Here is a 7186-nt window from a genome sequence, read left to right as displayed (position 1 = left end):
GAGGAATTTATCCATTAATCATCTTAAAAAAGAATTAACTAAATAGCACTCTCCAAATAAAAATGACAGCAGTTCTCGTGAGCGCTAAAGTTTCTGTTTTTTACAGCAAGTTCAACAAGACTTTCCCCAAGTCTTCCCAACGGTTCTACTTGGCACAAACACTAATTAAACACAAAAAACACAACCAAAACAGAGGCTAAATAATTTATTTATTAATAAACAGGATCAAAAAGCAATGAATAAAAATAAAATTGGTTTGCCTCCCAACAAGCGCTATCGTTTAACGCCCCTAGCTAGACATAACAAACAAGAATAGATCTAGGTATTGCCATCTTTGGAAGGCAATTCTTCAATGAGGCATCTATCTCCCTTAGGAATTTCTTTCTTTCTAGTTATTATCAAATTCTTAGGCACAAGATTGAAAAATTCTTTTGTAGCAATTGGTTCCTTAATGATAGTAAAAAGACTGGGATGAATACTTATAGATTTAAGATCCGCAGTTTCCTTACTAGATGATTCACCCTTATTTTTAGGAACATACATAAGCATGGAAATTTTAGTAGGAGGACTTGGAGTATTCTTTACGGGAGAAAAAGCGGTCCCCAAGTTCGTAATGATACCCTCAAGTTTATCGATTCTAGTGGAATCTAGATTTATTTTCCCATTAACTACGGGTTCCTTTTCCTTAATATTTTTCAAAGTCATTCCTACCTTAGATCCATATTGGGTAATTTGATTGTGGATTTTTTATCTAGATTTTCAATTAATTCAACAGTAGCAACTTTATTTTCAATAATTTCAAGTCTTTTCATAACATGCTCCAAAGTTAACATAGTTCCATTAACCAAAAGAGGTGGTGAGCCAAATAAATCTAACATAGCATTATAAGAGTCAAAAGTATGGCTACCCAAGAAATTCCCTCTGGTAATGGTATCAAGGATATATCTATACCAAGGACTAGCACCTACATAAAAATTGCGGAGAAGAATTGAAGTAGATTGCTTCCTGGTAGATCTATTTTGAGCATTGCAAATTCTATACCAAGCATCTTTTAGATTTTCTCCCTCCCTTTGTTTAAAATTTAGAACTTCATTCTCGGGAGACAATGGAGAAGATACGAGACTAGCCATGACAACAAGCGAGGAAACTAACACACAAGCAAACAAAAAGGCAAACGGGCAGAAAGAGGCAAATAGAGAAAGAGAGGGAGGATAGAGAGAGAGGGCGAATAAAACGACAAGGGTGAATTAGGGGGAGAGGAAAACAAGAGGCAAATGGCAAATAATGTAATGCGGGAGATAGGGATTGAGGGAGTCCTAGATTAGGGGTGTTCAGGTAGCCGGACTATACCTTCAGCCGGACTCCTGGACTATGAAGATACAAGATTGAAGACTTCATCCCGTGTCCGGATGGGACTTTCCTTGGCGTGGAAGGCAAGCGTGGCGATGCGGATATTCAAGATCTCCTACCATTGTAACCGACTCCATGTAACCCTAACCCTATCCGGTGTCTATATAAACCGGAGGGTTGTAGTCCGTAGGCAATCAACTCCATATACAACAATCATACCATAGGCTAGCTTCTAGGGTTTAGCCTCCTTGATTTCGTGGTAGATCTACTCTTGTACTACCCATATCATCAATATTAATCAAGCAAGAGTAGGGTATTACCTCCATCGAGAGGGCCCGAACCTGGGTAAAAAACATCGTGTCCCTTGTCTCCTGTTACCATCCGGCCTTGACGCACAGTTCGGGACCCCCTACTCGAGATCCGCCGGTTTTGACACCGACATTGGTGCTTTCATTGAGAGTTCCTCTGTGTCGTCGCCTTTAGGCCCGATGGCTCCTTTGATCATCAACAACGATACGGTCCAGGGTGAGAGTTTTCTCCCCGGACAGATCTTTGTCTTCGGCGGCTTCGCTCTGCGGGCCAATTCGCTCGGCCACCTTGAGCAGATCGAAAGCTACGCCCCTGGCCATCAAGTCAGGTTTGGAAGCTTAAACTACACGGCTGACATCCACGGAGACTTGATCTTCGACGGGCTCGAGCCACGGCCAAGCGCGCCACACTATCTCGAGGGGCATGATCTAGCTCTGCTCCCGGACAATGTCCTGGAGGCTGCACACGCATCGGTTCCGACCCCTAACTCGGAGCCTATTGCGCCAATCGAGGATGAGCAGTTTGACGTCACCTCGGGGGCTGTGATCCCAAAACCGATCGAGCCGAACGCTAGCCCCGCACTCTGCACGACCTGTGACTCCAAGGATCCGGACTCCTCCCCGGACTCCGAACCCCCCGCGCCCATGCCAATCGAATCCGATTGGGCGCCGATAATGGAGTTCACCGCCGCAGACATCTTTCAGCATTCGCCTTTTGGCGACATCCTGAATTCTCTTAAGTCTCTCTCTTTATCAAGAGAGCCCTGGCCGGACTACGATCAGCGAGGGTGGGATACGGACGATGAGGAAATTGAAAAGCCCACCCACCACCCACTTTGTAGCCACTATCGACAATCTAACCGACATGCTTGACTTCAGCTCCGAAGACATCGACGGCATGGACAACGATGTAGGAGACGAACAGGAACCAGCACCTGTAGGGCGCTGGAAGGCCACCTCGTCATATGACATATATATGGTGGATACTGGCGATGGAACAGTGGGGGATGAAGCCCCCAAGAAACAGCCAAAGCGCCAGCGTCAGCGGCGCCGCTCTAAATCCCGCCAAAGCAAAAACGGTGATTCCGGCACGGGAGATAATACTACCCTGGATAGTGCCGAAGAACACCCACCTCAGCAAGATTCGGCACAGGAAGATGGAGAAGCCAGCCCTCATGAGAGAGCGGCAGACCGAGAGGTCGAGGATGATAACTACACGCCTCCCTCCGAAGACGAGGCAAGCCTCGATGACGACGAATTCGTCATACCATCAGACCCCGCCGAACAAGAGTGTTTTAAACGTAGGCTTTTAGCCACGGTAAGCAGCAAAAGAAAAAGCAGCAACAGCTTAGAGCTGCCCAAGATTTGCTAGCTGACAGATGGACTAAAGTCCTTGCGGCCGAAGAGTATGAACTCGAACGCCCCTCCAAGAGTTACCCGAAGCGCAGGCCGCTACCCCGATCAAAGGAGGAAGCACCTACATCACCAGCACATGACATGGCAGACCGGCCACCTCGCGGCCGCGACAGAGAGGCCTCTCGGCCCTCCACCCAAGCCATGCCCCGACGCCGCTCAACTAAGGCACGGGAAAATGCGCCCGACCTGCGAGACATACTGGAGGATAAGGCAAGACAAACAAGATCGATCTATGGATCGCGCAGGCGCCCTACGGCATGTGACAATGATCTTCACTCCGGATACAACAAATACCTCCCGCTCTTCCAAGATGCGTCGTAATATAGCCCACCACAACAGACATAGCTCTTCCAAGATGCGTCGTAATATAGCCCAGTATAGAGGTGCCGCACACCCGCTATGCTTCACGAATGAAGTAATGGATCATAAAATCCCAAAGGGTTTCAAACTCGTAAACATCGAATCATACGATGGCACAACAGATCCGGCGGTATGGATCGAGGATTATCTCCTTCACATCCACATGGCACGCGGCGATGATCTACACGCCATCAAATACCTCCCGCTCAAACTTAAAGGACCGGCCTGGCATTGGCTTAACAGCTTGCCAGCAGACTCAATCGGTTCTTGGGAGGACCTGGAAGGCGCATTCCTCGACAACTTCCAGGGCACTTATGTACGACCGCCGGATGCCGACGACTTAAGCCACATAATTCAGCAGCCAGAGGAATCGGCCAGACAATTCTGGACACGGTTCCTAACAAAGAAAAACTAGATAGTCGTCTATCCGGACGCAGAGGCCCTAGCAGCCTTCAAGCATAACATCCGCGACGAGTGGCTTGCCCGGCACCTGGGACAGGAAAAGCCGAAATCCATGGCAGCCCTCACGACACTCATGACCCGCTTTTGCGCGGGAGAAGACAGCTGGCTAGCTCGCAGTAACAACTTTTCAAAGAACCCTGGTAATTCGGATACCAAGGACAAAATTAGCAGGACACGTCAGAATAAGCAAAAACGCTGCATTAACAGTGACAACAATGAAGACACGGCAGTCAATGCCGGATTCAAAGGCTATAAATCCGGTCAGCAGAAAAAGCCATTCAAAAAGAATACTCACGGCCCGTCCAGTTTGGACCGAATACTCGATCGCTTGTGCCAGATACATGGCACCCCCGAAAGGCCAGCCAATCACACTAACAGGTATTGTTGGGTGTTCAAGCAGGCAGGCAAGTTAAGGGCCGAAAATAGAGACAAGGGGCTGCACAGCGACGACGAGGAGCCCAAGCCGCCGAACAATAATGGACAGAAGGGCTTTCCCCACAAGTGCGGACAGTGAACATGATATACGCAACCCACATTCCCAAGCAGGAGCGGAAGCGTGCGCTACGGGACGTATACACGATGGAGCCAGTCGCCCAAAGTTCAACCCATGGTCCTCCTGCCCGATCACTTTTGATCGAAGGGACCATCCCACTAGCATCCGTCATGGCGGCTTCGCCGCATTGGTTCTCGACCCAATCATCGATGGATTTCATCTCACAAGAGTCCTCATGGATGGCGGCAGTAGCCTGAACCTGCTTTATCAGGATACAGTGCGGAAAATGGGCATAGATCCCTCAAGGATTAAGCCCACAAGAACGACCTTTAAAGGCGTTATACCAGGTGTAGAAGCCAACTGTACAGGCTCAGTAACACTTGACGTGGTCTTCGGATCCCCGGACAATTTCCGAAGCGAAGAGTTAATCTTCTATATAGTCCGTTTCGCAGTGGCTATCACGCCCTGCTCGGACGAACCGCATTCGCAAAATTCAATGCGGTGCCGCACTACGCATATCTCAAGCTCAAGATGCCAAGCCCTCGAGGAGTAATTACGGTCACGGAAACACCGAACTCTCCCTCCGTGCGGAGGAGCATACGGCGGCTCTCGCAGCGGAGGTACAAAGTAGCCTTCTCAGGCAATTCTCCAGTCCGGCCATTAAAAGCCAGACACTGCCAAGCGCGCCCGGAGTAACCCACAGCAGGATCGCCTAGCACACTCTGAGCAAGCGTAGCAATGCGGCCCTGTTGGGGAACGTTGCAGAAAATTAAAATTTTTCCTACGGTTTCACCAAGATCCATCTATGAGTTCATCTAAGCAACGAGTCAAGGGAGAGAGTTTGCATCTACATACCACTTGTAGATCGCGTGCGGAAGCTTGCAAGGTGATGATGTAGTCGTACTCGACGTGATCCAAATCACCGATGACCAGCGCCGAACAGACGGCACCTCCGTGTTCAACACACGTACGGGACGGGAGACGTCTCCTCCTTCTTGATCCAGCAAGGGGGAAGGAGAGGTTGATGAAGATCCAGCAGCACGACGGCGTGGTGGTGGATGCAGGGCGTCACAGCAGCAGGGCTTCGCCGAGACTACGAGGGAGAGACGTAACGGGGGGAGGTGGAGGCGCCAGGGGCTGGTGTAGTCTCCTCCTCTCCCCCCACTATATATAGGGGTGCCAAGGGGGGGGGCGCCGGCCCTAGTAGATGAGATCTACTAGGGGGGGGCGGCGGCCTAGGGGAGGTTTCCCTCCCCCCCAAGGCACCTAGGGGTGCCTTCCACCACTAGGACTCCTCCTAGGGGGAAACCCTAGGCGCATGGGCCTATAGGGGCTGGTGCCCTTGGCCCATGATGGCCAAGGCGCACCCCCTACAGCCCATGTGGCCCCCCGGGACAGGTGGCCCCACCCGGTGGACCCCCGGGACCCTTCCGGTGGTCCCGGTACAATACCGATAACCCCGAAACTTGTCCCGGTGCCCGAAATAGCACTTCCAATATATAATTCTTTACCTCCGGACCATTCCGGAACTCCTCGTGACGTCCGAGATCTCATCCGGGACTCCGAACAACATTCGGGTTTCTGCATATACATATCTTCATAACCCTAGCGTCACCGAACCTTAAGTGTGTAGACCCTACGGGTTCGGGAGACATGCAGACATGACCGAGACGCTCTCAGTCAATAACCATCAGCGGGATCTGGATACCCATGATGGATCCCACATGCTCCTCGATGTTGTCATCGGATGAACCACTATGTCGAGGATTCGATCAAACCCTGTATGCAATTCCCTTTGTCAATCGGTACGTTACTTGCCCGAGACTCGATCGTCGGTATCCCAATACCTTGTTCAGTCTCGTTACCGGCAAGTCACTTTACTCGTACCGTAATGCATGATCCCGTGTCCAACACCTTGGTCACATTGAGCTCAATATGATGATGCATTACCGAGTGGGCCCAGAGATACCTCTCCGTCATACGGAGTGACAAATCCCAGTCTCGATCCGTGTCAACCCAACAGCTACTTTCGGAGATACCTGTAATGCACCTTTATAGTCACCCAGTTATGTTGTGACGTTTGATACACCCAAGGCACTCTTACGGTATCCGGGAGTTACACGATCTCATGGTCGAAGGAAGAGATACTTGACACTTGCAAAGCTCTAGCAAAACGAACTACACGATCTTTTATGCTATGCTTAGGATTGGGTCTTGTCCATCACATCATTCTCCTAATGATGTGATCCCGTTATCAACGACATCCAATGTCCATAGTCAGGAAACCATGACTATCTGTTGATCACAACGAGCTGGTCAACTAGAGGCTTACCAGGGACATGTGTGGTCTAAGTATTCACACGTGTATTACGATTTTCGGATAATACAGTTATAGCATGAATAAAAGACAATTATCATGAACAATGAAATATAATAATACTTTTATTATTGCCTCTAGGGCATATTTCCAACAGTCTCCCACTTGCACTAGAGTCACTAATCTAGTTACATTGTGATGAATCGAACACCCATAGAGTTCTGGTGTTGATCATGTTTTGCACGCGAGAGAGGTTTAGTCAGCGGATCTGCGACATTCAGATCCGTGTGCACTTTGCAAATCTCTATGTCTCCATCTTGAACATTTTCACGGATGGAGTTGAAACGACGCTTGATGTGCCTGGTCTTCTTGTGAAACCTGGGCTCCTTTGCGAGGGCAATAGCTCCAGTGTTGTCACAGAAGAGTTTGATCGGCCCCGACGCATTGGGTATGACTCCTAGGTCGGTGATGAACTCCTTC

This window comes from Triticum aestivum, chromosome 4A, assembly GCF_018294505.1.
Source record: "Triticum aestivum cultivar Chinese Spring chromosome 4A, IWGSC CS RefSeq v2.1, whole genome shotgun sequence".
NCBI lineage: Eukaryota > Viridiplantae > Streptophyta > Magnoliopsida > Poales > Poaceae > Triticum > Triticum aestivum.
The sequence above is the reverse complement of the archived record's forward strand: the minus strand, read 5'-3'. Positions refer to the sequence as shown.